Source organism: Misgurnus anguillicaudatus, chromosome 7, assembly GCF_027580225.2.
Source record: "Misgurnus anguillicaudatus chromosome 7, ASM2758022v2, whole genome shotgun sequence".
NCBI lineage: Eukaryota > Metazoa > Chordata > Actinopteri > Cypriniformes > Cobitidae > Misgurnus > Misgurnus anguillicaudatus.
Window position 1 is genome coordinate 33,504,274 of NC_073343.2, and position 17,541 is coordinate 33,521,814.

Below are 17,541 nucleotides of genomic sequence, written 5' to 3' on the forward strand. Positions count from 1 at the left end.
GAGAATGTTCACTTGTGACAATTTGCCCCATCAGCGGGTAAATTGTCACACTAGATTATCTAAAAAGAACAACACATCTTAATTGTAATTATTGATTTTAAATTCAACCCAGAACTGGAAATATTAACTCTAGGGCTTTTCACACTGCGCTATCTTCTTTCTAAAACCTGCTTTTAACCCTAGGTTAAGGAACGTTTCACACTTTTTTAGAAGCGGGGTTATCCCTGAAATTAACCCAAGGTTATGAAACCCTGTTTGTAATTTAGAAGCGGGGTTATCCCTGAAATTAACCCAAGGTTATGAAACCCTGTTTGTAATTTAGAAGCGGGGTTATCCCTGAAATTAACCCAAGGTTATGAAACCCTGTTTGTAATTTAGAAGCGGGGTTATCCCTGAAATTAACCCAAGGTTATGAAACCCTGTTTGTAATTTAGAAGCGGGGTTATCCCTGAAATTAACCCTGAGTTATAAAACCCTGCTTGTAATTTAGAGAGGGGGGTCCCTGAAATTAACCCAGGGTTATGAAACCCTGTTTGTAATTTAGAAGGGGGGTTCCTGAAATTAACCCAGGGTTATGAAACCCTGCTTGTAATTTAGAAGCGGGGTTATCCCTGAAATTAACCTAGGGTTATAAAACCGTGCTTGTAATGTAGAAGCGGGGTTATCCCTGAAATTAACCTAGGGTTATAAAACCCTGCTTGTAATTTAGAAGTGAGGATATTCCTGAAATTAACCCAGGGTTATGAAACCCTGTTTGTAATGTAGAAGGGGGGTCCCTGAAATTAATCCAGGGCTATGAAACCCTGCTTGTAATTTATAAGCGGGTTATCCCTGAAATTAACCTAGGGTTATAAAACCCTGCTTGAAATGTAGAAGCGGGTTTATCCCTGAAATTAAGCCAAGGTTATAAAACCCTGCTTGTAATTTAGAAGTGGGGATATTCCTGAAATTAACCTAGGGTTATAAAACCCTGCTTGTAATTTAGAAGTGGGGATATTCCTGAAATTAACCTAGGGTTATAAAACCCTGCTTGTAATTTAGAAGCGGGTTACCCCTGAAATTAACCTAGGGTTATAAAACCCTGCTTGTAATGTAGAAGCGGGGTTATCCCTGAAATTAACCTAGGGTTATAAAACCCTGCTTGTAATGTAGAAGCGGGGTTATCCCTGAAATTAACATAGGCTTATGAAACCCTGCTTGTAATTTAGAAGCGGGGTTATCCTTGAAATTAACCTAGGGTTATAAAACCCTGCTTGTAATGTAGAAGCGGGGTTATCCCTGAAATTAACCCAGGGTTATGAAACTGCTAGCACTGCTTTTGTGGGGTTAACCCCGCATTGCAATGCCATGTTGTGTGAAACGAAGCAGGGTTTAAATGTTATGACCCCAATTAAACTCAGCTGTGCAGCTCATCAAGGTGTTCAGGGTTGCTTGATAATTACAGACAGGAGTAGGAGCAGGGTTTCAGACACCTGACCTAGGGTTTAGGAATGCACTGTGTGAAACGTCAGATTATGAATACCCAGGGTTATCTCTAAACCCCTGGTTAAGTATGAACAGTGTGAAACAGAAAACCCAGGATTCTGTTAACCCGGGGTTTAGAATAACCCGAGGTTAACTATTTCCAGTGTGAAAAGCATGTGACAACTTGCCCCAAATTGACATGTGGGCTAATGTTGGCTAAATCCAGAGTTAGCTCAACATAGCACGTCAGCTAAAGTATCAAAAGACATTATTGTTTCTTATTTTTTGTACAAAATAATCATTTTTAACATTCATACCTTTTTTTGAGATAGAGCCTCTACACTGTAAAAAATACTTTGCTGCCTTAAACTTTTTTGTTAAATCAACTCAGATTTGCAAGTCATGTCAACAGAGATGAGTTGTCACAACTTATAAAATATAGTTGAGAAAAGTCAACTTAATTTTATAAGTTATACCAACTCACCTGTAGTTATAACAACTCATCTCTAGTCAAGATAAATAATAGTAAGTTGAAATGACTTGTAAATCCGAGTTGATTCAACAAAACATTTTAAGGCAGCAAAGTATTTTTTACAGTGTAGTGTTGGAGTTATGAACAGTGTGACAACTTACCCCGCTCTATATACAAACTGATTAACATTTTTTTTTAGAAAAAGGAAAAGAGACAGATAAAAAATCACTGTGTGGAAATGTTCCTTTGTATATTGAAATTAAAAAAAACATCCTGCCCAAAAAGAAGGAAGACCATAAGGTGGTGTCTGCTGTTTAACGTTCATAAAAGCCTTTTACTGTACATTTATTTCATTATTATTTCTACAAAGTGACTTTAAGGCATGCATCTGTTTGTGTACCGTCATATTATGTCAACCCTATATCAGGCAAATACGTGAATATTTCACGTATGGACCAACGTGAAAATGTCACGTTTTGCCGCATTTGAACGTGAGCATGTCACGTTTTCTGTTTGTGTCACTGTCACGTATTTGTTACTCAACTTTTTTGTCCTAATTTCTTACCATTGTCGCTTCGGTTTAGGGTTAGATTTACATAAAATTACATCCTTACCTAAACAAACTCTAACCCCAACGTCAGGCGACAATTGGTTAAAGTTTAGAAAATATAGAAGAAATAAGTCTTGTATCTTTTTTTTATAAACCAATAATTAAAGTGACAAATACTTAAAGTGACATATAACGCAAGCACCAAATCTAACCCTAAACCGAAGCGACAATGGTTTGAAAATAGGACAAAAAAGTTGAGTAACCAATTACGTGACAGTGACACAAACAGAAAACGTGACATGCTCACGTTCAGACGCGGCAAGGCGTGTCATTTTCGCGTTGGTCCATGCGTGAGGTGGTCACGTATTTGCGTGATATTGGGTTGATTATGTTTATTATACATGATGTGCCGAAGCGCCTGTAACTTCAGATCTCACTGGTTCTTGTGTGTCTTGTGACTAGTAACTGTCAGACATATTATTGTACATCACATTACCGCGAGGCCGATGCAAAAGCAGAATCCACCATATGATTCTCAAAATGCTCTTTTCCCTATAACAACATATAATGCTGGTGCTATGACATCCTTAAAATACTTCATATAAGCACTGTTACAAATTTCTATAGAAATGACAATATTACTAGCAGCTGTTTGCCAGTAACTTACTGTAGATTTAAGAATAACTAAACTTAAACTTAAACTTAGTTCTTCTAAAAGAAGAACTAAAGGAGAAAAACAGATAAAGGTTGATGGATTGAGGATTTCTGGATCTAAGAATGCTTTGAGTGAGGCTGTTACTTTATATTTTTTATTCTGTAAAGACAAAAACTTGTTAATGTTCATTTAATTTTAAACAAACTGTGGCCAGTAAATGACATACATTTAAATATACAGTAAGTTACTGGAAAACAATTGCATACAGTAATTTTTATAATGAGTGCATCTGATTAAAAAATATAATAAATCATATAAGCGCTAACCTTACAAAATCTACATTTAACTCAATGTTTTAATCAATTGATTTAAATAAATACAAACAGTCAACAGTAAAACACAGCTCATCCACACTCTTAATAGTATTGGCGGTGAAGTTTTATAGAAGCCACGGCGCCAAGAGCCAAAGAGTCCAGCCTTCGTCTTACAGATGCCTCCTGTTTAACCTTGTGCGTAAGTGTCCTTCTCATGTCTATCATCTGTATTTAATCAGCCGTTAAACAATCAGCCATGTTTAATCTAGACTCACTCGCTGACTACAGACTCTCCAGCAGGTTTACAGCAGCTTGCGTGTGACTCCGCACATCTGTTTAGTCGGACTGTTGTGTTGTTTTAGTTATGCAGCAAAGGAAAACTTATAGAGACTTATGCAAATGTGAATATAGGTGCATATAAGTTCATATCTTTCCTGTTAGTCCATGTGGGGATTTTTTTTACTTCTAAGAGTTGATATTTGTGCAGCCAATACAGAAATACTGAAACTTTCTTAAAACGAGAACGGGATGACCACAATTCTTAGGATTTCCGCAATAAAACTGAATATTTACATTCGGAAATGTGTGGATTTCCATTTGCATAGCCCAGAAAATGTTAGGTTTCACAAGCGCCTTTTAACCAGAGTGCTTTCATTTATTTGTACTATACAAATGAAATAATTATTTCCCTAATTACTGTAAACACTTAGTTGCTATTTCATGTGGAATCACTCATTTTCGATGCCTGTGCAGATAAGGCACTTTTGAAGTCGCTCTGGATTTGCTGTAAATTGTTTCTGTTGATTCAATAAGAACCAGAGGGAATAAAAGACCTTTTAAGAGTCAAAAGGTCCTAAACATATTTCCTGAAACTAAAATTAGTTCCACCGTAAGACTCGCTCGCTTCCTGTTTCCAAAATGTGAAACATTAATGAAAATATGAAAACAAAGCTTCTGAGGTGATCGACCGCTTATGGTGCATTGCATTGTCATGGTCTTAAAAATTGTAAAACGGGATATTTTGTATGCAAACCAACATATTTGTTTGTTCGCCTGTCCGAGCACAGGACGGTGACCATCGGTGCGAGGGATCACGTTTAATAGTGCTTGCATTAATCTGTTTTATTTCTACTAATGAGTCTGCATTAAATTTTACTGTAGAGGAGGAATTTTAAAGAGTCTCGACCATCTTTTGATCAGCCAATGAAGTTCTTCATAGTCTGGGTAGTTACAGTGTACAGTATAGTGTCTGGTTACCTGAAGGTATGATTTTGTTCCCTCATTAGACTTTCTCCATAGTGAGTAAAGTGTGAGGCGATACATTCGGTCCAAATGGAAACCAAATGAAATGACTCTTGACTCAGTCTCTCACGATTAAAGCTTGCTTTATGGCCATTCCCAAAAGAAAAAAACCTTATCACCTTCTGGAATGTGTTTCTTTACATTGTGAAAAATAATATCAGACATAACAAGTATCATAATGCAAACACATACAGTTTATAATAAAAATGACAAACTTTCAAACCGGTTTTTAAGACAAAACATTCTTTCATTGTTTGGATGAAACAGCCGTACTCTTCCCACAAACTTACACTATTTTTTGAACCAGTGGTGATGTTGTGTATTGGACATCACAGTGTTCATGCACTGGAAATAATTAATAGCTTAATCATAGTTGCTTTAAAAATATCAACTGGTATAGAAGAAAGTATTTGCTAACACTTTACAGTAAGGTTTTATTTGTTAACATTAGTAAATGCATTAGCTAATACGAACTAACAATGATGGCAAGGCAAGGCAAGGCAAGTTTATTTATATAGCACATTTCATACACCGAGGTAATTCAAAGTGCTTACATAATGATGAACGAGTTTTTCAGCATTTATGTAAGCAATAAGTTTCTATACAAGATGCTGTATCGTGAATAAGTCGGCTGAAGGGCGCTGTTAGGCATTGCAATCCCTTTAGTCGTGACTTATTATCAAAACAGCACAGCCTCAAGTGCCTTATTGCTTTTAGAAAGTAAATACAACACAATACAAATATTAAAGGTCGCGTTCTTCCTGATCCCATTTTTAAACTTTAGTTAGTGCTGTTAGAGCATAAATAATACCTGCAAAATGATAAAGCTCAAAGATCACTGCCGAGTGATATATTTCCTTTTACAGAATTTGCTTTTTAATGCCTACAGCGAACGGCCGATTTGGACTACAGCCCTCTACTTCCCAGTCGAATGACGTCAATATAAGAGTTTCTGACTAAACTCCGCCCACAGAAATACGTCAGATGCCAGCTAAGCTCAAACAATTCTGGCTAAGCTAAGCTGCTGTCGATACAACACACTAAACAAACTACACAATCAGAACTCGTTACGTATTTCTGAAGGAGGAACTTCATAGAACAAGGAAGACATCAGCCTGTTTTTAAGACAGTGAAGAAAGTAAATTGTGTGAAAAATACCGTGTTTTTTAAACACGAAATATGAACACGTTATATTGCGCACCGTAAACACAATCAAGACTTTGAAAACACAGGAAAAACTGGACCTTTAAAGCAAAAAATATGTATCAACGCGACTTTTATGAAGTACAATTCCTAAAAGTTTTCGTTCCACTGGAATAAATAGTCCCTGGCCGACTGTGAAAAGTAACCGAATGCTATGCCTAAGGGTGCTGCGCAGTGATACACAGAATCATTGGGTGCAGCGGTCATCGATTTGTTTTATTGTAAATAAATCAGAATAAAGGACTAAAACTAAGCGTTTAATACAGCCTGATCTCACGAATTTCCGTGGGATAGTCACGGAATTTTTTGCTCATTTTTCCTTAGCATTCTCACGGATCTCCGCATTTTTCCGTTGCCCTGCTACGGACTGTCTTTTTCCGTGGCATTCTCACGGATTGGTTACTTTTGTCCTATTTTCTTACCATTGTCACTTCGTTTAGGGTTAGATTTACATGAAATTACACGCCAGGCGACAATTGTTTTAAAATTTAGAAAATATAAAAGAACAAATCAGAAAAAATAGTATAAACCAATTACCAATAGTTAAAGTGACATACTAATGCAAACACCAAATCTAACCCTAAACCGAACCGAAAATGGTTTGAAAAAGGAAAAAGGAGTTGAGTAACCAATCCGAGAAAGCCACGGAAAAAGACAGTCCGTAGCAGGGCCACGGAAAAATGCGGAGATCCATGAGAATGCCACGGAAAAAAATTCTGTGACTATCCCAAGGAACTTTGTGAGATCATGTTGATATTATAATAGTCTTAGTTATGCTAGTTAATGCCAATACAATTCTTCATGTTAATCCATTCCCTCTAAATTCTGCTGGGTTATTTTTAACACATGTTGGGTTATAAATAAACCTATGCTAGGTTTATGTTTGCCTATCAATTGCATTGCATTGCATTGAAACAACCCAGCATAGGTTTATTTATCAACCCAACATGTGTTAAAAATAACCCAGCAGAATTTAGAGTGAATTAATTAATATGAAGAATGTTGTATTGAATGTTATGTTGAATATTTACTCAGCATTGGTAAATTTAGTAAATGCTACAATTAAGATGAATCAATGCTGGATTTACTTTGCAGATATTGATGCCCAATTCTGATTTTTGACTATATCCAAATTTCTTGCCGACCTGCTTGCTACATATTTTAGAGTTGTGATTACGGGTTGTTTCCACCACCTTAGTTGATGTAATTTGCCCACTTTGCTTATTCAATGATGTATGACATATCTTGACACAGGAATATGCGATTTGTCTGCTAACATTGCGGACGCAAATGCATGAATCAAATTTATTTCCACAAATGAATGTGGCCTGAATCCGATCTGAGAATATCAGAATGTGCTTTTTTCCTGGGTAGACATTCGTGGGTCATATGCAATCTGTGCCACATGAGAGGAAAAAATGCGGCCTAAGATTAATAAATGCTTGTAGAAGTATTGTTCATACATGGAGTTAAAGTCCCTTAAGAAGCAGCACAAGGAAGCCAGTGATGAGCAACGGCATCCCCTGAAGGAGTTGACAGCTATCTTGAGGAGAAGGCTAATGAGCTTGCGCAGGGCAGAATGGCATCGAAGGCGCAGAAAGGAGAGATCCAGGAAGAGAGCTTCGTTCATTTCCAACCCCTTTGGCTTTACTAAACAGCTCCTTGGACAGAAGCGTGACGGAAAGTTGCTCTGTTCAAAAGAGGAAATTGACCAGCATCTGCAGAGCACTTATAGTGACCCTCAGCGGGAGGAAGAGTTGGGTCAGTGTAGCATTCTTGTAGATCCATTGCCCCCCACCAAGGAGTTTGACAGTAGGGAACCACTCTTGAAAGAAGTTCAAGAGGTTGTGCGGAAGGCACGATCTAGTTCTGCCCCTGGTCCAAGTGGAATCCCATACAAGGTTTACAAGAACTGCCCCTTGCTACTCAGGCGACTCTGGAAGATCATTCGAGTCATTTGGAGAAGAGGAAAGGTGGCACAACAGTGGAGATTTGCTGAGGGAGTCTGGATCCCCAAGGAGAAAGATTCAAAGAAGATCAATCAGTTCAGAATAATCTCATTGCTGAGCGTGGAAGGAAAGATCTTCTTTAGTATAGTAGCAAGGCGCCTGACCAACTTCCTCTTAGCTAACAACTACATAGATACATCTGTGCAAAAGGGAGGAATTGCTGGAGTGCCAAGTTGCTTAGAACACACAGGAGTGGTGACTCAGCTCATCCGGGAAGCTCGTGAACATAAGGGAGACCTTACGGTACTGTGGTTAGACCTAGCCAATGCATATAGCTCTATCCCCCACAAGCTGGTCCAGACCACCATGACCAAACACCATGTGCCACATCATATTGCAGATCTGATCTTGGACTATTACAACCATTTCAGGATGTGAGTCTCTGCAGGAGGTGTGACATCAGATTGGCACAAACTCGAGGTGGGAATAATCACAGGCTGCACCATATCAGTGATCCTATTTGCGGTGGCGATGAATATGATTGTCAAATCGGCAGAGCCTGAGTGTCGAGGGCCCCAAAGCAGAGGAGGAGTCCGCCAACCGCCAATTAGAGCATTTATGGACGACTTGACAGTCACCACAGAGTCAGTGTCAGGAGGCAGGTGGATACTACAAGGGCTGGAAAAGCTCATCCGGTGGGCTCGGATGGAGTTCAAACCAACCAAGTCCCGTTCACTAGTGCTGAAGAAGGGTAAGGTCACGGACAGGTTCCATTTCAGCATCGAAGGGGCAAAGATACCATCACTGTCAGAACAGCCGGTGAAAAGCTTGGGCAAGGTTTTTGACAGCAGCCTCAGAGACTCCGCATCAGTCCAGTCAACCTGCCAGGAGCTGGGCAGCTGGTTAAGAGCAATAGACCGTTCTGGCCTCCCCGGCAAGTTTAAAGCATGGATCTACCAACATGGTATCCTGCCAAGAATACTCTGGCCACTACTGGTGTATGAGGTTCCCATTTCTACGGTGGAGACCTTGGAAAGAAAGGTCAGCAGCTGTCTCAGGAGATGGTTAGGGTTGCCCAGGAGCCTCAGTAACATTGCCCTCTATGGGAACACCACAATGCTCCGGTTGCCGCTGAAATCCTTGGAAGAGGAGTTTAAAGTGACTCGGGCACGTGAGGTGCTGATGTACAGAGACTCCAACGACCCAAAGGTGGCCCAGGCAGGAGTGCTGGTGAAGACAGGGAGAAAGTGGAGCGCCCAAGCCGCTGTGCTGGATGCACAGGCTCGACTGCGGCACAAAGAGCTTGTGGGAGTGGTGGCCCAAGGCAGAGGGGATGTTCCCAACACCTCCTCGACATAAGGAGTTGAAGGGGAAGGAGAAACGCAGCCGAATACAGGAAGAGGTCAGAGCTGCTGTGGAGGAAGGAAGGACGAGTAGAGCAGCTGGAATGGGGCAACAGGGGGCCTGGACCAGGTGGGAGCAGGCCATGAATCGCAAGGTCACCTGGACGGAGCTGTGGCAAAGTGAGCCGCACCGCATAACCTTCCTGATTAGGGCAGTGTATGATGTCCTGCCTAGCCCAGCAAACCTCTGTATGTGGGGAAAAGCAGACACATCAACTTGTCATTTGTGCCCAGCTTGTGGAACGTTGGAGTACATTTTCAGTTCCTGCCCGACAGCGATCGGCCAGGGTCGGTACACTTGGCGTTACAACCAGGTGCTGAAATTTATTGCAGACACCATCAGCAAAGAGATTAGCAAAGGCGGCCGAGGGAGCAATACCAATTGCTCAATCGCATTTGTTAGGGCAGGAGAACAGCCAGAAACAGGGAGGAAGGCACCAGCAGGGATCCTGGCATCAGCCAAGGACTGGAAACTCTCTGTAGATTTGGAGAAGCAGCTTGAATTCCCCCAGCACATTGTCAGCACAACGATGAGGCCAGATATTATCCTAGTCTCAGAGAGCACCAAGAATATCATCATTATGGAGCTGACTGTGCCATGGGAGGACCGTTTGGGAGAAGCCCACGAAAGGAAGATGACCAAATATGAACATCCGGTCACAGACTGCCGAGCACAGGGCTGGAAGGCGAGATGCATGCCTATCAAGGTTGGCTGCAGAGGATTTGTGGGCCGCTCGCTCCACAAAGCCTTTACTGCGCTGGGCATTGTAGGAACAAGGAGCAGGGCCATCAAGAACATCACCGATGCAGCCGAGAAAGCTTCAAAATGGCTCTGGATTCGTAGAGGAGCACCATGGGGGCAAGCGAGTGCTACCTGAACACAAGTCGCGGTCTGATCAGCCGTGGCTGGGTCACCTGGGCGAGGGTGTCTGATGTTGAAAGACCCGAAACACTCGAGGACCTCAGGTTACATCACTGATGATGTGTTCAGGTGCATCTGAAGATGTGTTTCAAGAACTATTGTTAGTTCATGTTAGCTAATGCAATAGATGGGGACGAGACAGTCTATGTCGAGTCCGAGTCAAGACCGAGTCTTGGAAGGGTCGAGACCGAGTCCGTTGGTTTTCAAATACGGTCGAGTACGAGTCAAGACCGAGTCTTTGAGGAAGCAAGTCTGAGTCGAGACCGAGTCCTTTAGGAGTCGAGACCGAGTCGAAACCAAGACCATAAAAACATGTCAGTTTTCATATTCATGATTTAATATCACCCAGTTGATAATAAACAGTTAGGCCTACAGACTAAGCTAGATTAGGAATTGTTTAGAGGAGCAGTCTTAACGTCTTAATATGGACTATGCTTTTACTATCATTAAAAAAAATCCCTACCACATGCATCATCTTCTGCCTATTTTTCTAAACTGCTTCAATAGTGCTGCTCTGTCATCAACATGTTAAGCCTGACTTTTTAAATCCTAGTTAGCAAATTAAAAATTTCTAGTGGTATGTCTAAATTAGTAGGCTTAGCTACTTTATAACATTTTCCAATATTTCCCAATTTTATGCAGTATCTTTGCATTGCACCATGAGATGTCATTTTCAAATAATGCCCGTCAACATTGCATTTTATTATTATTGTTGTTATGTGTTGTGTGGTTTTTTATATGAACATAAAAACGCGTTGGTCTCGAGAACTCTGTCTGAAATTACGAGTCCATCCCCTCCTACTGTGGTCCAAGACCGAGTTAAGACCGAGTCTTTGAAGGAACAAGTTTGAGACGAGTCAGAGAAATCAGAAAATCCAAGACCAGACTCGAGTACTAAATCACTAATAACTAATGTTAACTAATGCATCCTTATTGTAAAGTGTTACCAAGTATTGAACACATATCTGCTTGTAATGTGAAGATCAGGTGGATGGGATTTGCCGAATTGTAGGGGGGTCAACCAGAAGACATTTCCCGCAGATTTCTCCTTCCATGCCAAGAGCATGTGCTGCGTGTGTACATGTATTCCTCCAGTTCCCCTGAATCATGCTTTTGAAAACATACACTGTAAACCTACAGAGGAATGACCTGAGAAAGGCAGCGGTCGATCCTGACAGCTGCTTCCTGTTCACTAACTACACACAGCTGCCATTTCCAGGAGGGCATCGGCATGTTGTAGACATCGCCAGGGGTCAAGGGGAAGAAAAATAACGTCTTTTTAATAGTGACCAACAACGGGACCACCAAGGTGTCCGGTTGTTAAAGTGCACAGTAGGGAATGTGGAAGAACTGGGATGAAAATATGGAAAATACGGGAGGGGAAGAATGAAACGGAAAGTGTCCTTGACATTGATAGACTGTACCGGTATCTATATCGACACCGATCGCTGACATCATTACACAACCGTGTTCTTGTAAGACTTTAAACACATCTGTCTGCTGTTCTGGGAAACATGCTGGTTATTTGGCTACAGCATCTTTGTAAATATTAGTTTAGGTTGTTATAGCTTTCTCTACAAAATAAACTTTGTACATACTGAGCAGATTACCAAACTTATCTGACCTGGATATTATTTAATAGCATGTGAACGAGTCTTTACCTCGCCTCATTGGCCGATCTAAGGAGACCACCCTTTGAACAAAAACCAGCGTCTGGTCGCCATTGGTTTGCTCTGTTTGTGTCTTTTGTTAATGCACCATTAATGATGACAATCAGCTTGTTCATCAGCCGACGAACCCACGAGAAACCGAATTGTCGCGCTGACAAGAACTGTTTGTCCTCATTTATTTTTGTCTTTCAATTTCCTAGTCTCTCATTTTGACAAAGGCTGGACGAAAAAAGAAACATCCCCAGTTGGCACGACCGAACAAACAAACAAAAAACTATAGATATGAATTATAAAAACATTGTACCGCTTAAAGTACGACATCATTAATATGAGCTTTGACAGGCTGCTATATTTCAAACACTAAGCACATAAATGAAATGTAAGGAAAAGGGAATAGAGACATTGCGTTATATATTAGAGCGGAGGGTACGGTTTTATTTCTCCAGAGAGATCGTAAGAGACAGTTGATAGGTCTTTACGTGGCAGCGGGCCTTGTAACAGGAGTTGGGTTGTAACAGCTCACATGACGATCCCTCGAGAGCCTAAAGTCTGTTGCTTTAACCAATTAGACTCTAAAATATTGCTGTTTCTGACAGGCGCCTGGCTCACAAGAACACGGGGAGAAGCTTTTACACCTCCTTATTGTAAACCTTACAGTTTGATCAGGTGTTGACTGGCCCTGCTCGGGACAGAGCTTGGCCCCGGGTAAACGTCGAAGGGGCCTCCGCGGATCAGCACCATTTATTGTGGACATCTGTTCTGGGTTAGGACGCTAGAAGTCCAAGTGTATATGGAAGTCCCTTTTCACAGCAGAGGGAGTCGTTCCTCCATGGCTGCGGATGTATGAGGAGACACCTGAGCTAGCTGTCAAAAACACACATCAAAATGGACAACAGATGCATTTCCAGTATCCTTTAAATTGGGAATTGAAGATACATAAATTTCTTCCTGAAAAACTCCAATATATATGTGCATCATGAGGTGGTTTTTCGAAAAAGAAATAATATCGCAAAACTGCAATGAATTTATAATTTCACATTTACAGGCCACCTGATGTGCAATGGCTGCAATATATGTAAAAGCACCATGTTTTCAATTTGAGATTTCAACAAATGCATTGCAAATTGCATCATTAGGTGGTTTTTCAATAGGTTTGAAAAAAGGATTTATCGCAAACTTGCGAAAACGCATACTATAACCTTCCAAATCCTCATACCTTGCTTCTCATTATGGGGGCTTTCCTTAACATTAATGCTTAGATAACACACTTCTGTCTCTTTAAATAAAAAAAGACTAGATAATGCGATGGCTGCGATATGTGTCATGGTCACCATGTTTTGATTTGCACAAATTGAAAATCCGTCCAATGAAAACACAACAATTTCTCCCATAAAAACTCCCATATATTAATGTTTTTACTCTTGTATCATGGGGTGGTTTTTCAGGAAATTCTAAAAAGGATTTATCGCAAACTGCGAAATTGCATACTATTAAATCCCAAAACACCTCATACTTTATCGTTCACCATATAAGGGGGCTTTCATTATCATAAATGCTTAGATAACACACTTCTGTCTCCTTGAATTAAAAAATAATAGCTAGTGCGATGGCTGCGATATGGTCGCCATGTTTTGATTTGCACAAATTGAAAATCCGTCCAATAAAAACACGACAATTTCTCCCATATAAACTCCCATATATCAATGTTTTTATGAATTTCAGGAAATTTGAAAAATAAATATATCGATATATTTTTTCCCTGCATCTACAGGTCACCTGATGTACGATGGCTGCGATATATGTAAACAACATGCACAAAATGATTTGCACAATTTCTCCCATAAAAACTTCCATATATCAATGTTTTTACGCTTGCATCATGAGGTGGTTTTTTCAGGAAATTCGAAAAACTGCAAAAAATGTATTATTTCACATTTACAGATCACCTGCTGTGCAATGGCTGTGAAATATGTGTCATGGTCGCCATGTTTTGATTTTCCACAAATAAAAAATTGAAAATCCGCCCAATGAAAACACAACATTTTCTCCCATAAAACTCCCATATATCAACGTTTTTATGCTTGCATCATGGGGTGGTTTTTCAGGAAATTCGAAACAGGAATACATCGCAAAACTGCAATGAAATTTTTTTGCATTTACAAGTCGCCTGATGTGCAGATACACTTCCCATGGTGATTCTTTAAAGATGCGAAATCGCATATTATAACCTCCCGAAAACACCTCATACTTTACAGTTCACCGTAAGGCGCTTTCCTTATGCTTAGATAACACACTTCCATCTCCTTGAATTAAAAATAATGGCTAGTGTGGTGGCTGCGATATATGTAAACGTACCAACATTCGTCGCCCAGATTTTTTTAATTACTTTTATTATTGTTGAGAGAAAATCAAAATCATGTTTTAGTCGCATAACAGTTAATGAAAATGGCGTCATTTCGCAAAGTTTATTATCGGCATTTAAATTTTTTTTAAGGTTACCAAGGGATTAATGCACCCCGGTCCCGCAACATCGTTCCTCTCTCTTTCTATATTTGCATTCCTTTTACTTTACTGCACTTATGGTGTGGTTATGAATAGCACAACATGATGAGATCTTATTTATAACCTACAGCTTTAAACTTTGGATCTTTATTTCTGTCTACATCTTCCTTCTTTTCCCATCTGTCGCACTGGATTTTCTCTTGGGGGTTGAGGAGCTAATGAAATAATCTGTTTTTGTGTATATTTGTGTGAGGATACAAGGGAGTAGGGAGCTGTTCAACAGGCCTTAAGGGAGTGCAAAGTCAAAGGTCGAGTCCCCCGCAGCTGATAAACATGGATTGACTTATACAGTCGTAATGACAGGTTGAACGCACACGCTCCAGAACAATGTTGTGTCAAACATCCCTAACATCTATCTTGTATCTGAAAATAAAACACAAACAAGGGTGTACACGTGCTCTTAATGCATAACAGAAAAGCATCGTCTGCCGGGGATCTCGTCTGCTTCTGTCGCATTCGTCCTCCCGCTGCTGTTGAACTTGTGACCTCATCTCCATAGAGACTTGTCAAGACAAAGATGGAGGGCAGCGGAGAGAGTTGGACGTCAGGCTGGAAACCTGTGTGGTCTTCAGAAATGCGCAGACCAATCCAACACACACATTCAGTTCTGGCGCAAGACGTGGCTCTGATTCATAAGGAGGATTCATCTGTTTGAAAAAGCAGCGATGCCGTACGTGGCCGTGCACGATCCCAGCACAACAAATTCCTTTTTAGCAATGTCAAACGCCGTCTAGATGTAAGGAAAAAAGCTCGGAGAAGGTTCATAACTCGTATATATATATATATATATATTTTGAAAAGTCGTGTCTAGTTTATAAAGGTGTGTATATTTAAGCTTTTCAAGATGAGTAATGGTAGCGTAGGTCACGGTGCATGTAGGCTTGGACACCTCTCAAATAAAACAATAACAAACTCTGGCGCTCTCTGTTTTATCCCTTTAAAAAGATTCGGGTCTTTAAATTGTATGTTTCTAACCATAGATGGCACAAAAGAATCAATCACGTTGAAGACTATTTTGGTTTACTTTATAACCCCTGATTTGATAAAGTCGCCCGCTCGTGTGTGATCTCCCGGTGAGGTGTTTCTGATCACGACATCACACTTTGACTCGTAGCAGATCTTCATGCCTTATGAAAAACAGCTCTAAAACTACGCCAGTCAATTCGAAGTCCTTGGTTTATGTTACAGGGAGTTAAGCCAGCTGAGACGCATTAAAGGAAACGGCCTTGGAGAAAAAGATCAACCGCAAGAGGAAAATATTCACTACAGATCTCCTGCCACTCAGTGTATGACAAAGGAAATGCATCGCTCAATCTTTTACTCATTTCCCTATAGGAGCAACACAATAATGCATGACAGTTTTCTTATTTATTATATGCCTATAAGGCTTACACAGACTTACAATCATAAAAAGTATAAATGTGAAGCATATTCCATCATTTAAAAGCATCATACATCCTAAAATCTCTTTAATGCATGATGATCCTCACGAGGTCAGGTAAACCAGCCTAAGCAAACAGCGTCTGGCCTCCTGCGAGGCATCTGGAGGAAGCGGGCACTTTCCATTATGGCAGGACGTGCTGCAGGGGTCAATGGTTGAGAATAGGCTGCCCATTGTGTCTTCTTCAAGAGAGAGATGTTTAGGTCAACAAGCAGGTACAACTCAAAATCTGACTCATCATATGTGGATGATTCTCACGAAACCATTAAAACACCACGGCACTAATGATTTTAGCTTTAAAATGTGTAATATAGTAACATTAAAAAGCATCAGAATTAACACAATGCTGTGTTCTATCTTGCACAATGTGTGATTTCAACATAAGAATTTATTATTGTAAATTTTATCTCATTTTCTGCTGAAATTCTCATTACCGCAATGTGTCCGGCTGTGTTTGAACATGCGTTATGTTGTAATTTAATCAAATTAACACAAAAATATTGAGAAAAAAAAATAAATGGATGTTTTGCTAGACTACTTTAGATGACAGAAAAAATATTTACTGAATATTCATGTATAATAATAATGAAGAAAAAGTAGGAAAATGATGTGTCCATGCCTGATGTTCTCATCCGCCGCAACACTTTTTGAGAACAGTTTAAGCACACATACAGAATTTTAATAAAGTTTGATTTTGAGTGACCAAGCACATGGACCAGTTACTTCAAGATGGCTACCAGGTAAGATCATTTTTTTTACAGTTAATTTGAAATATTGTCTTGTCAGAATGCTTACACAACATTTTGATTATCATTACCGCAACAGATGCTTATTAAATGTGAATTTAATTAATAGAAGCATAATACTTTGATTTTAAATGCATGTGCAGAATCTCCAAATTATGTTCTTTCAGGTTTGTCATGTCATTTTGAAAATATGTCAGTGTTGATGTTTTCTGACTGTTGCGGTAATGAGATTTTTTAGGACTTATTTTTTGAATTATGTTACAAAAAGTGTTAAATGATAAGTAAACGTTTTTAAATTAATGTTCCCATTTACTCCAGATTTTGTTTTTCAATGTCTGGTGGGAAAAAAGTAAAGTTAAGCAATTTTTACATTTTCATGCTTGACATTTTTAAAACCAAGTTTTCGTGAGAATCACCCATGTACCGCACACTACATCAATATAATAAAAAGTACATTCGCTAAATGAAGTAAATCACAGTCGGGCGGTGTAATGCTCATGGGGGTCATCCTATAGTCTACAACTTTCCAGTTTGATGGTGAAATCAGATCAGGATAAAGCTTTTCAATCTGTCATGGTGAGCTCTGTAAAATCACTTGGTCATCCATGGAGAGATGAAGAACTCGTCCTCAAGAATCAATTACATCTATTTAAGACATTTACATCACTTATCAGACCATTCATAATGGCACAAAAAAAAGGAAAAATAATTCAGACATTTTGGATTTTATACTGTGATGAATGTGTACGTAAAATATAACAAGTTTTTTTTTGGGATGTCCAGTTGCAGTAACTTCAGCAGGTGTAACGTGGGAACGCTTATCCTCTCTCCGCTGGAATGACTTGTGATGCGTTAATCCCCGGGAATCTCATGGTAAATAGCAGTGAG

At 39.8% G+C, this 17,541-nt stretch overlaps 1 pseudogene; it reads left to right on the top strand.

The window, feature by feature from the left end:
- The first annotated feature begins 7,423 nt into the window (after positions 1-7,423).
- LOC141365212 (uncharacterized) lies at positions 7,424-10,326 on the top strand (annotated as a pseudogene).
- Positions 10,327-17,541: the final 7,215 nt, after the last annotated feature.